Source organism: Festucalex cinctus, chromosome 16, assembly GCF_051991245.1.
Source record: "Festucalex cinctus isolate MCC-2025b chromosome 16, RoL_Fcin_1.0, whole genome shotgun sequence".
NCBI classification, from domain to species: domain Eukaryota; kingdom Metazoa; phylum Chordata; class Actinopteri; order Syngnathiformes; family Syngnathidae; genus Festucalex; species Festucalex cinctus.
In genome coordinates, this window is record NC_135426.1 from 1,700,399 (window position 1) to 1,713,345 (window position 12,947).

The window sequence follows — 12,947 nt, forward strand, 5'->3', positions numbered from 1 at the left end:
TGTAACAGTACCCCAACGTGCCAGTACCCTGACGTGCAAGTAACCCAACGTTGTGCTCAATAGCGCCCTCTATGCATTTTTATGGAGCATTTCCAATTGTATGATTCAAGCGATACACAACTAAAGATGACTTGACCTAGATTTGTGAAAACTGGGAGGCATACCTATTAGCTTAAGACCTACAAAAAGTATTCTGTAGCCGTATGCTAAACCTAAAAGGAAGTCCGCCATTTTGAATTTATTTTGGGAATTGCGCACCATATTTTGCGTTTTAAATTAAACTTTGCACACACAAGGCTTGTCAAAAACATTTTAGTTGGTCCTTGTCCTATTTGACAGTACCCCAACGTGCCAGTACCCCGACGTGCAAGTACCCCAACGTGGCCCGGGTTGCGAGGGCCCTTTATAGCTGCTCGCAGCTCTAGTTAGGGCCCGAGCAGCGACCGCTGCGAGGTCCCTATTGTTTTTGTAAAAATTATTATTATTATTATTATTATTATTATTAGGGCCCGAGCAGCTACCGCTGCGAGGTCCCTATTGTTTTTCGATCGGATTATTATTATTATTATTCTTCTTCTTCTTCTTCTTCTTCTCCGTAAACGATCACGATTTTGGGTACCTAAACATTTACGAAAACTCACCAAACTTTGCACACTCCTCAGGCCCGGCGAAAAATTTGATATTATGAAGTCGTCATAACAACGCGACTCTATAGCGCCCCCTAGCATAGAAAAATAAAAACCAAGCCCGGCATGTTTGAGCTAGAGCAACGAAAATTGGCAGGCACGTGTAGCACCCCGAGACGCACAAAAAAGTCTATTGGGACCATGTAGCTAAAATGTACAGGAAGTGAGCTATGAATTTTTTAATGTCCAATTTTGGCCTATTTTGGCACATTCACTGTGGTCATGCTTTTTCCCCCTTTGCAAACATTTTTCATCCAATTGACTTCAAACTTGGCATTTATCATCTCAAGACCTGAGAGAACAACTGGGGGAAAAATCTTGCCTTTTCGAAATACTATATGACGGGGGCGGGGCATCAAATATTGCCTTTAAAATTTCATTTGTCCAGAAAGAGCAAATGCTTAATAACTCCCATGTTCAAGCTCCAAAAAATCTCAAACTTATCAGGCAACTTAATAGTCACGGCCTGAAAACATCTATATGATAAAATTCAGTTATCCATGTAGCGCCACCTAGTGGTAACAATAATTGTCATACTTTACGTTTTTAGCTACTGTGCTGAGCTCGTTGAAGGGATCCAGTTGAAAATTGGTCAGAAAAGCCTTAAGATGTTGATCATGCCCCACACCGAATATTGTAACTTTTCGCCAAAGGGCGTGGCCGCTACGGTGCCGCAAAGTCTGAAGATTTCTCGTGACAACAAAAGCTGCATTAACTTGACCGAGATGATGCTATCTTCTCAAAATTTTACACAATTGATGAGAGTCCAGCCCTAAAGACATCTACAAACTTATATTTCATCTTACTGATAGCGCCACCTACTGGCAATTTTTTTTCTTACGATTTTTCTTCAATGTTTTTCTCCAACCATGTTAACTGGACCTACCTAATATTTGCTCAGATGAGGGTGTCGGCCTTCATGCTGTCACAACACGAAGTTTGTGAGTTTTCGCGAGTCGCTGTGGGCGTGGCTAAGCGCTGTTCGCCAAGAAAACAACGCCAATTTTGAGGGCCTAAACTGGCACAGAAACACACGAAACTTGGCACACACAGCTGGCCTGGCAAAATGAGCAATTTTTTATCGGCGATTGTGCTATTTTTACAAAAATGACTCAATAGCGCCCCCTAGAAATCTTTAACGAAACAGCCCCAGTTATACGTTTAAGCAAGAACGACGAATATTTTTAGGTGTATGAGGGAGCCCAAGACCTACAAAAAAGTCTCTTGTACCCATATGCTAAAATGAACAGGAAGTGAGCTACGAATTTTTGAATGTCCCATTTTTGACGATTTTTGCACATTCACAGGGGGCAGACTTTTGCCCACTTCTCCTACACGTTTCATCCGACTGAGTTAAGACTTGGCCTGGACCATGTCAAGACCTGAGCCAACGACAGGGGGAAAAATTTTGACTTTTCAAAATACTATATGATGAGGGCGGGGCATCAAAATTTGTGTTTCGCAATGAAAAAGGATATGCTTGATAACTCCCCGGTACATGCTCCAAAAAATCCCAAACTTGACATGTATGTTTATCGTCAAGGCCTGAAGTTATCTCTATGACAACATTCAGTTATATATGCAGCGCCACCTAGCCCTTGAGGCATAAAAAAAAAATACCCCACATACGGTATTTTGTACAAAAAATGTAAACTCATTCTAAGTGTGATAACTAAGTCATTTATGAATATTCTTTTAGTTTCCACCACTCAAAATGTTCACTGGCATCAGACTTATCCAAACATATATATATATTTATTTATTTTTGATAGCCTTTATGGACATTAAAAGCAATATCGTGAATGAAGGATATGCTTAATAACTCCACGGTACATGCTCCAAAAAAAATCCCACACTTGACATGTATGCTTATAATCAAGGCCTGAAGGTATCTCTATGACAACATTCAGTTATAAATACAGCGCCACCTAGCCGTTGAGGCTTATATAAAAAAAATTAAAAAAATACCCCACATACGGTATTTTGTACAAAAAATGTACACTCATTCTAAGTGTGATAACTAAGTCATTTATGAATATTCTTTTAGTTTCCACCACTCAAATTGTTCACTGGCTTCACACCGATCCAAACGTATGTACGTTTCCATTTTGTTTTATTCATTTTTGATTGCCCCTTTGGACAATAAAAGTAAACATTGTGCAATGAGTACAACGAGAGATGATGTGTATATACACTTTTACAAAAAAATACCAATCAGGGCAACTCATTGCCTAAAAATAAATAAGGACGCTGATTTTTGCAGGTCTTAACAATCACCAAAATCCGTTGAGCTTGACAGACACTGGCAAAAAAAATATTCTACATGTAAACGTTTATTATGCCATTTTCAAAGAAATTTTGCTTCCAATATGCCAGTACCCCAACGTGCCAGTACCCCAACGTGCAAGTACCCCAACGTGCAAGGACCCCAACGTGGCCCGGGCTGCGAGGGCCCTTTATAGCTGCTCGCAGCTCTAGTTATTATTATTATTCTTTATTCTCCGCAAACGATCGCGATTTTGGGTACCTAAACATTCACGAAAACTCACCGAACTTTGCACACTCCTCAGGCCCGGCGAAAAATTTTATATTATTAAGTCGTCATAACAATGCGACTCGATAGCGCCCCCTAGCGTAGAAAAATAAAAACCAAGCCCGGCACGTTTGAGCTAGAGCAACAAAAATTGGCAGGCACGTGTAGCACCCCGAGACGCACAAAAAAGTCTATTGGGACCATGTAGCTAAAATGTACAGGAAGTGAGCTATGAATTTTTTTATGTCCAATTTTGGCCTATTTTGGCACATTCACTGTGGTCATGCTTTTTCTCCCTTTGCAAACATTTTTCATCCAATTGACTTCAAACTTGGCATTTATCATCTCAAGACCTGAGAGAAAAACTGGGCAAAACATCTTGCCTTTTTGAAATACTATATGACGGGGGCGGGGCATCAAATATTGCCTTTAAAATTTCATTTGTCCAGAAAGAGCAAATGCTTAATAACTCCCATGTTCAAGCTCCAAAAAATCTCAAACTTCTCAGGCAACGTAATAGTCACGGCCTGAAAACATCTATATGATAAAATTCAGTTATACATATAGCGCCACCTAGTGGTTACAATAAATGTCATACTTTACGTTTTTAGCTACTGTGCTGAGCTTGTTGAAGGGATCCATTTGAAAATTGGTCAGAAAAGGCTTAAGATGTTGATCATGCCCCACACCGAATATTGTAACTTTTCGCCAAAGGGCGTGGCCGCTACGGTGACGCAAAGTCTGAAGATTTTTCGTGAAAATAAAAGCTGCATTAACTTGACCGAGATGATCCTATCTTCTCAAAATTTCACACATTTGATGAGAGTCCAGCCCTAAAGACATCTACTGACTTATATTTCATCTAACTGATAGCGCCACCTAGTGGCAATTTCTTTTATTACGAATTTTCTTCTACGTTTTTCTCCAAACACGTTAACTGGACCTACCTCATATTTGCTCAGATGAGGGTTTCGGCCTTCATGATGTCACAACACGAAGTTTGTGAGTTTTCGCGAATTGCTGTGGGTGTGGCTAAGCGCTGTTCGCCAAGAAAACAACGCCAGTTTTGAGGGTCGAAACATGCACAGAAACTCATGAAACTTGGCACACACATCTGGCCTGGTAAAATGAGCAATATTTTATTGTTGATTGTGCTATTTTTACAAAAATGACTCAATAGCGCCCCCTAGAAGTTTTTAACGAAGCAGCCCCGGTTGTACGTTTAAGCAAGAACGACGAATATTTTTAGGTGTATGAGGGAGCCCAAGACCTACAAAAAAGTCTCTTGGACCCATATGCTAAAATGAACAGGAAGTGAGCTACGAATTTTTGAATGTCCCATTTTTGACAATTTTTGCACATTCACAGGGCGCAGACTTTTGCCCACTTCTCCTACACGTTTCATCTGACTGAGTTAAGACTTGACCTGGACCATGTCAAGACCTGAGCCAACGACAGGGGGAAAAATCTTGACCTTTCGAAATACTATATGATGAAGGCGGGGCATCAAAATTTGTGTTTCGCACTGAAAAAGGATATGCTTAATAACTCCCCGGTACATGCTCCAAAAAATCCCAAACTTGACATGTATGTTTATCGTCAAGGCCTGAAGCTATCTCTATGACAACATTCAGTTATATATGCAGCGCCACCTAGCCCTTGAGGCATAAAAAAAAAATACCCCACATACGGTATTTTGTACAAAAAATGTAAACTCATTCTAAGTGTGATAACTAAGTCATTTATGAATATTCTTTTAGTTTCCACCACTCAAAATGTTCACTGGCATCAGACTTATCCAAACATATATATATTTTTATTTATTTTTGATAGCCTCTATGGACATTAAAAGCAATATCGTGAATGAAGGATATGCTTAATAACTCGACGGGACATGCTCCAAAAAAAATCCCACACTTGACATGTATGCTTATAATCAAGGCCTGAAGGTATCTCTATGACAACATTCAGTTATAAATACAGCGCCACCTAGCCCTTGAGGCTTATATAAAAAATAAAAAAAATACCCCACATACGGTATTTTGTACAAAAAATGTAAACTCATTCTAAGTGTGATAACTAAGTCATTTATGAATATTCTTTTAGTTTCCACCACACAAATTGTTCACTGGCTTCACACCGATCCAAATGTATGTACGTTTCCATTTTGTTTTATTAATTTTTGATTGCACCTTTGGACAATAAAAGCAACATTGTTCAATGAGTACAACGAGCGATGATGATATACACTTTTACAAAAAATACCAATCAGGGCAACTCATTGCTTAAAAATAAAAAAGGACGCTGATTTTTGCAGGTCTTAACAATCACCAAAACCCATTGAGCTTGACACACACACAGGCAAAAAAAATATTCTACATGTAAAGGTTTATTATGCCATTTTCAAAGAAATTTCGCTTCCAATATGCCAGTACCCCAATGTGCCAGTACCCCAACGTGCAAGGACCCCAACGTGGCCCGGGCTGCGAGGGCCCTTTATAGCTGCTCGCAGCTCTAGTTATTATTATTATTATTATTATTATTATTCTTTATTCTCCGCAAACGATCGCGATTTTGGGTACCTAAACATTCACGAAAACTCACCGAACTTTGCACACTCCTCAGGCCCGGCAAAAAATTTGATATTATTAAGTCGTCATAACAATGCGACTCGATAGCGCCCCCTAGCGTAGAAAAATAAAAACCAAGCCCGGCACGTTTGAGCTAGAGCAACAAAAATTGGCAGGCACGTGTAGCACCCCAAGACGCACAAAAAAGTCTATTGGGACCATGTAGCTAAAATGTACAGGAAGTGAGCTATGAATTTTTTTATGTCCAATTTTGGCCTATTTTGGCACATTCACTGTGGTCATGCTTTTTCCCCCTTTGCAAACATTTTTCATCCAATTGACTTCAAACTTGGCATTTATCATCTCAAGACCTGAGAGAAAAACTGGGCAAAACATCTTGCCTTTTTGAAATACTATATGACGGGGGCGGGGCATCAAATATTGCCTTTAAAATTTCATTTGTCCAGAAAGAGCAAATGCTTAATAACTCCCATGTTCAAGCTCCAAAAAATCTCAAACTTCTCAGGCAACGTAATAGTCACGGCCTGAAAACATCTATATGATAAAATTCAGTTATACATATAGCGCCACCTAGTGGTTACAATAAATGTCATACTTTACGTTTTTAGCTACTGTGCTGAGCTTGTTGAAGGGATCCATTTGAAAATTGGTCAGAAAAGCCTTAAGATGTTGATCATGCCCCACACCGAATATTGTAACTTTTCGCCAAAGGGCGTGGCCGCTACGGTGACGCAAAGTCTGAAGATTTTTCGTGAAAATAAAAGCTGCATTAACTTGACCGAGATGATCCTATCTTCTCAAAATTTCACACATTTGATGAGAGTCCAGCCCTAAAGACATCTACTGACTTATATTTCATCTAACTGATAGCGCCACCTAGTGGCAATTTTTTTTCTTACGAATTTTCTTCTACGTTTTTCTCCAAACACGTTAACTGGACCTACCTCATATTTGCTCAGATGAGGGTTTCGGCCTTCATGATGTCACAACACGAAGTTTGTGAGTTTTCGCAAATTGCTGTGGGTGTGGCTAAGCGCTGTTCGCCAAGAGAACAACGCCAGTTTTGAGGGTCTAAACATGCACAGAAACTCCTGAAACTTGGCACACACATCTGGCCTGGTAAAATGAGCAATATTTTATTGTTGATTGTGCTATTTTTACAAAAATGACTCAATAGCGCCCCCTAGAAGTTTTTAACGAAGCAGCCCCGGTTGTACGTTTAAGCAAGAACGACGAATATTTTTAGGTGTATGAGGGAGCCCAAGACCTACAAAAAAGTCTCTTGGACCCATATGCTAAAATGAACAGGAAGTGAGCTACGAATTTTTGAATGTCCCATTTTTGACAATTTTTGCACATTCACAGGGCGCAGACTTTTGCCCACTTCTCCTACACGTTTCATCTGACTGAGTTAAGACTTGACCTGGACCATGTCAAGACCTGAGCCAACGACAGGGGGAAAAATCTTGACCTTTCGAAATACTATATGTTGAAAGCGGGGCATCAAAATTTGTGTTTCGCACTGAAAAAGGATATGCTTAATAACTCCCCGGTACATGCTCCAAAAAATCCCAAACTTGACATGTATGTTTATCGTCAAGGCCTGAAGCTATCTCTATGACAACATTCAGTTATATATGCAGCGCCACCGAGCCCTTGAGGCATGAAAAAAAAATACCCCACATACGGTATTTTGTACAAAAAATGTAAACTCATTCTAAGTGTGATAACTAAGTCATTTATGAATATTCTTTTAGTTTCCACCACTCAAAATGTTCACTGGCATCAGACTTATCCAAACATATATATATTTTTATTTATTTTTGATAGCCTCTGTGGACATTAAAAGCAATATCGTGAATGAAGGATATGCTTAATAACTCCACGGTACATGCTCCAAAAAAAATCCCACACTTGACATGTATGCTTATAATCAAGGCCTGAAGGTATCTCGATGACAACATTCAGTTATAAATACAGCGCCACCTAGCCCTTGAGGCTTATATAAAAAAAAAAACCCACATACGGTATTTTGTACAAAAAAATGTAAACTCATTCTAAGTGTGATGACTAAGTCATTTATGAATATTCTTTTAGTTTCCACCACTCAAATTGTTCACTGGCTTCACACCGATCCAAACGTGTGTACGTTTCCATTTTGTTGTATTCATTTTTGATTGCCCCTTTGGACAATAAAAGTAACATTGTGCAATGAGTACAACGAGCGATGATGTATATATACACTTTTACAAAAAATACCAATCAGGGCAACTCATTGCCTAAAAATAAAAAAGGACACAGATTTTTGCAGGTTTTAACAATCCCCAAAACCCGTTGAGCTTGATACACACTGGCAAAAAAAATATTCTACATGTAAACGTTTATTATGCCATTTTCAAAGAAATTTTGCTTCCAATATGCCAGCACCCCAACGTGCCAGTACCCTAACGTGCAAGTACCCCAACGTGCAAGGACTCCAACGTGGCCCGGGCTGCGAGGGCCCTTTATAGCTGCTCGCAGCTCTAGTTATTATTATTCTTTATTCTCCGCAAACGATCGCGATTTTGGGTACCTAAACATTCACGAAAACTCACCGAACTTTGCACACTCCTCAGGCCCGGCGAAAAATTTGATATTATTAAGTCGTCATAACAATGCGACTCTTTAGCGCCCCCTAGCGTAGAAAAATAAAAACCAAGCCCAGCTCGTTTGAGCTAGAGCAACAAAAATTGGCAGGCACGTGTAGCACCCCGAGACGCACAAAAAAGTCTATTGGGACCATGGAGCTAAAATGTACAGGAAGTGAGCTATGAATTTTTTAATGTCCAATTTTGGCCTATTTTGGCACATTCACTGTGGTCATGCTTTTTCCCCCTTTGCAAACATTTTTCATCCAATTGACTTCAAACTTGGCATTTATCATCTCAAGACCTGAGAGAACAACTGGGCAAAACATCTTGCCTTTTTGAAATACTATATGACGGGGGCGGGGCATCAAATATTGCCTTTAAAATTTCATTTGTCCAGAAAGAGCAAATGCTTAATAACTCCCATGTTCAAGCTCCAAAAAATCTCAAACTTCTCAGGCAACGTAATAGTCACGGCCTGAACACATCTATATGATAAAATTCAGTTATACATATAGCGCCACCTAGTGGTTACAATAAATGTCATACTTTACGTTTTTAGCTACTGTGCTGAGCTCGTTGAAGGGATCCAGTTGAAAATTGGTCAGAAAAGCCTTAAGATGTTGATCATGCCCCACACCGAATATTGTAACTTTTCGCCAAAGGGCGTGGCCGCTACGGTGATGCAAAGTCTGAAGATTTTTCGTGAAAATAAAAGCTGCATTAACTTGACCGAGATGATCCTATCTTCTCAAAATTTCACACATTTGATGAGAGTCCAGCCCTAAAGACATCTACTAACTTATATTTCATCTAACTGATAGCGCCACCTAGTGGCAATTTTTTTTCTTACGAATTTTCTTCTACGTTTTTCTCCAAACACGTTAACTGGACCTACCTCATATTTGCTCAGATGAGGGTTTCGGCCTTCATGATGTCACAACACGAAGTTTATGAGTTTTCGCCAATTGCTGTGGGCGTGGCTAAGCGCTGTTCGCCAAGAAAACAACGCCAGTTTTGAGGGTCTAAACATGCACAGAAACTCATGAAACTTGGCACACACATCTGGCCTGGTAAAATGAGCAATATTTTATTGTTGATTGTGCTATTTTTACAAAAATGACTCAATAGCGCCCCCTCGAAATTTTTAACGAAGCAGCCCCGGTTGTACGTTTAAGCAAGAACGACGAATATTTTTAGGTGTATGAGGGAGCCCAAGACCTACAAAAAAGTCTCTTGGACCCATATGCTAAAATGAACAGGAAGTGAGCTACGAATTTTTGAATGTCCCATTTTTGACGATTTTTGCACATTTACAGGGGGCATACTTTTGCCCACTTCTCCTACACGTTTCATCCGACTGACTTCAGACTTGACCTGGACCATGTCAAGACCTGAGCCAACGACAGGGGGAAAAATCTTGACTTTTCGAAATACTATATGATGAGGGCGGGGCATCAAAATTTGTATTTTGCAATGAAAAAGGATAAGCTTAATAACTCCCCAGTACATGCTCCAAAAAATCCCAAACTTGACATGTATGTTTATAGTCAAGGCCTGAAGCTATCTCTATGACAACATTCTGTTATATATGTAGCGCCACCTAGCCCTTGAGGCATGAAAAAAAAATACCCCACTTACGGTATTTTGTACAAAAAATGTAAACTCATTCTCAGTGTGATAACTAAGTCATTTAGGAATATTCTTTTACTTTCCACCACTCAAAATATTCACTGGCATCAGACCTAACCAAACATACATATTTTTGTTATTTAGTTTTATGTATTTTTGATAGCCTCTATGGACTTTAAAAGCAATATCGTGAATGAAGGATATGCTTAATAACTCCCAGGTACATGCTCCAAAAAAATCCCATACTTAAAATGTATATTTATAGTCAAGGCCTGAAGGTATCTCTATGACAAAATTCAGTTATAAATACAGCGCCACCTAGTCCTTGAGGCAAAAAAAAATGCCTCACTTACGGTATTTTTACAAAAATTGTAAACTTATTGTAAGTGTGATAACTAAGTCATTTATGAATATTCTTTTACTTTCCACCACTCAATATGTTCACTGGCATCAGACCGATCCAAACATATGTGCTTTTTTATTTAGTTTAATTTAATTTTATTTTTTTGATCGCCTCTATGGACAATAAAAGCAATATTGTGCAATGAGTACGAGCGATGATGTGTATATGTACCTTTACAAAAAATACCAATCAGGGCAACTCATTGCCTAAAAAGAAAAAAAGACGCTGATTTTTGCACATCTTAACAATCACCAAAACCCATTGAGCTTGACACAATCATCACACCTGGAAAAAAAAAAAATCCACGTAATGGTTTATCATGCCATTTTCAAAAAAATTCTGTTTCCAATGTGCCAGTACCCCAACGTGCAAGTACCCCAACGTGGCCCGGGCTGCGAGGGCCCTTTATAGCTGCTCGCAGCTCTAGTTCTTCTTCTTCTTCTTCTTCTTCTTCTTCTTCTTCTTCTTCTTCTTCTTTTTCTTCTTCTTCTTCTTCTTCTTCTTCTTCTTCTTCTTCTTCTCCGTAAACAATCGCATTTTTGAGGACCTAAACATTTACGAAAACTCACCAAACTTTGCACACCCTTTGGGCCCGGCGAAAAATTTTATATTATGAAGTTGTCATAACAATGCGACTCTATAGTGCCCCCTAGCGTAGAAAAATAAAAACAAATCCCGGCATGTTTGACCTAGAGCTACGAAAATTGGTAGGCACGTGTAGCACCCCGGGACGCACAAAAGGTCAATTGGGACCATGGAGCTAAAATGTACAGGAAGTGAGCTATGAATTTTTTAATGTCCAATTTTGGCCCATTTTGGCACATTCACTGTGGTCATGCTTTTCCCCCCTTTGCAAACATTTTTCATTCAATTGACTTCAAACTTCACATTTATCATCTCAAGACATAAGACAACAAGTGGGCCAAAAATCTTGACTTTTCGGAATACTATATGACGGGGGCGGGGCATCAAATATTGCCTTTAAAATTTCATTTTTCCAGAAAGACAAAATGCCTAATAACTCCCATGTACAAGCTCCAAAAAATCTCAAACTTCTCATGCAACTTAATAGTCATGGCCTGAAAACATATATACGATAAAATTCGGTTATACATATCGCGCCACCTAGTGGTAATCATAAATGCCATACGTTTTTTGCTACTGTGCCAAGCTCGTTGAAGGGATCCAATTAAAAATTGGTCAGAAAATTCTTAACATGTTGATCATGCCCCACACCGAATATTGTAACTTTTCGCGTGGCCGTTACGGTGCCGCAAAGTCTGAAGATTTTTCGTCACAATAAAAGCTGCATTAACTTGACCCAGATGATCCTATCTTCTCAAAATTTCACACAATTGATGACAGTCCAGCCCTTAACTCATCTACAAACTTATATTTCATCTTACTGATAGCGCCATCTACTGGCGATTATTTTTTCTTACGATTTTTCTTCTACGTTTTTCTCCAACCACGTTAACTGGACGTACCTCATATTTGCTCAGATGAGGGTTTGCGCCTTCATGATGTCACAACATGAAGTTTGTGAGTTTTCTTGAATCGCTGTGGGAGTGGCTAAGCACTGTTCGCCAAGAAAACAATGCCACTTTTGAGGGTCGAAACATGCACAGAAACACATGAAACTTGGCACACACATCTGGCCTGGCAAAATGAGCAATATTTTATCGTAGAATGTGCTATTTTTCAAAAAAATGACTCAATAGCGCCTCCTAGAAATTTTTAACGAAGCAGCCCCGCTTGTATGTTTAAGCAAGATCTATGAATATTTTTAGGTGTATGAGGGAGCCGAAGACCTACAAAAAAGTATCTTGGACCCATATGTTAAAATGAACAGGAAGTGAGCTACGAATTTTTGAATGTCCCATTTTTGACAATTTTAGCACATTTACAGGGAGCATACTTTTGCCCACTTCTCCTACACGTTTCATCCGACTGACTTCAGACTTGACCTGGACCATGTCAAGACGTGAGCCAACGACAGGGGGAAAATCTTGACTTTTCGGAATACTATATGATGAGGGCGGGGCATCAAATTTTGTGTTTCGCAATGAAAAAGGATATGCTTGATAACTCCCCGGTACATGCTCCAAAAAATCCCAAACTTGACATGTATGTTTATCGTCAAGGCCTGAAGTTATCTCTATGACAACATTCAGTTATATATGCAGCGCCACCTAGCCCTTAAAGACCAAATGTGAAGTAAGGTTGGCCAACCATGTTTTTGAGTAATACCAATGGCTAAACCATTGTAAGCATATTTTCGTTATTTTTTTTGACGCAACCCTTTCAGGTTCTTAGTTTAACCCATAGCAACGCCCTTGACAACGAAAATGCTTTTCTTCGACAATCTTCGGAAATTTTCGGAAATGACGTCACACCGGGAAGTTGCGAGAGAAGTCGGCCATTGAACTGCATTGTTTGCATTGCTACTCGGTAAGATGACCCGGCGATGTGTGG

At 39.5% G+C, this 12,947-nt stretch overlaps 1 protein-coding gene across 1 annotated transcript in view; it reads left to right on the plus strand.

Moving 5' to 3' along the window:
* The window catches only part of magi2a (membrane associated guanylate kinase, WW and PDZ domain containing 2a), a 550,070-nt gene that overhangs the window by 324,419 nt on the left and 212,704 nt on the right, over positions 1 to 12,947 (plus strand).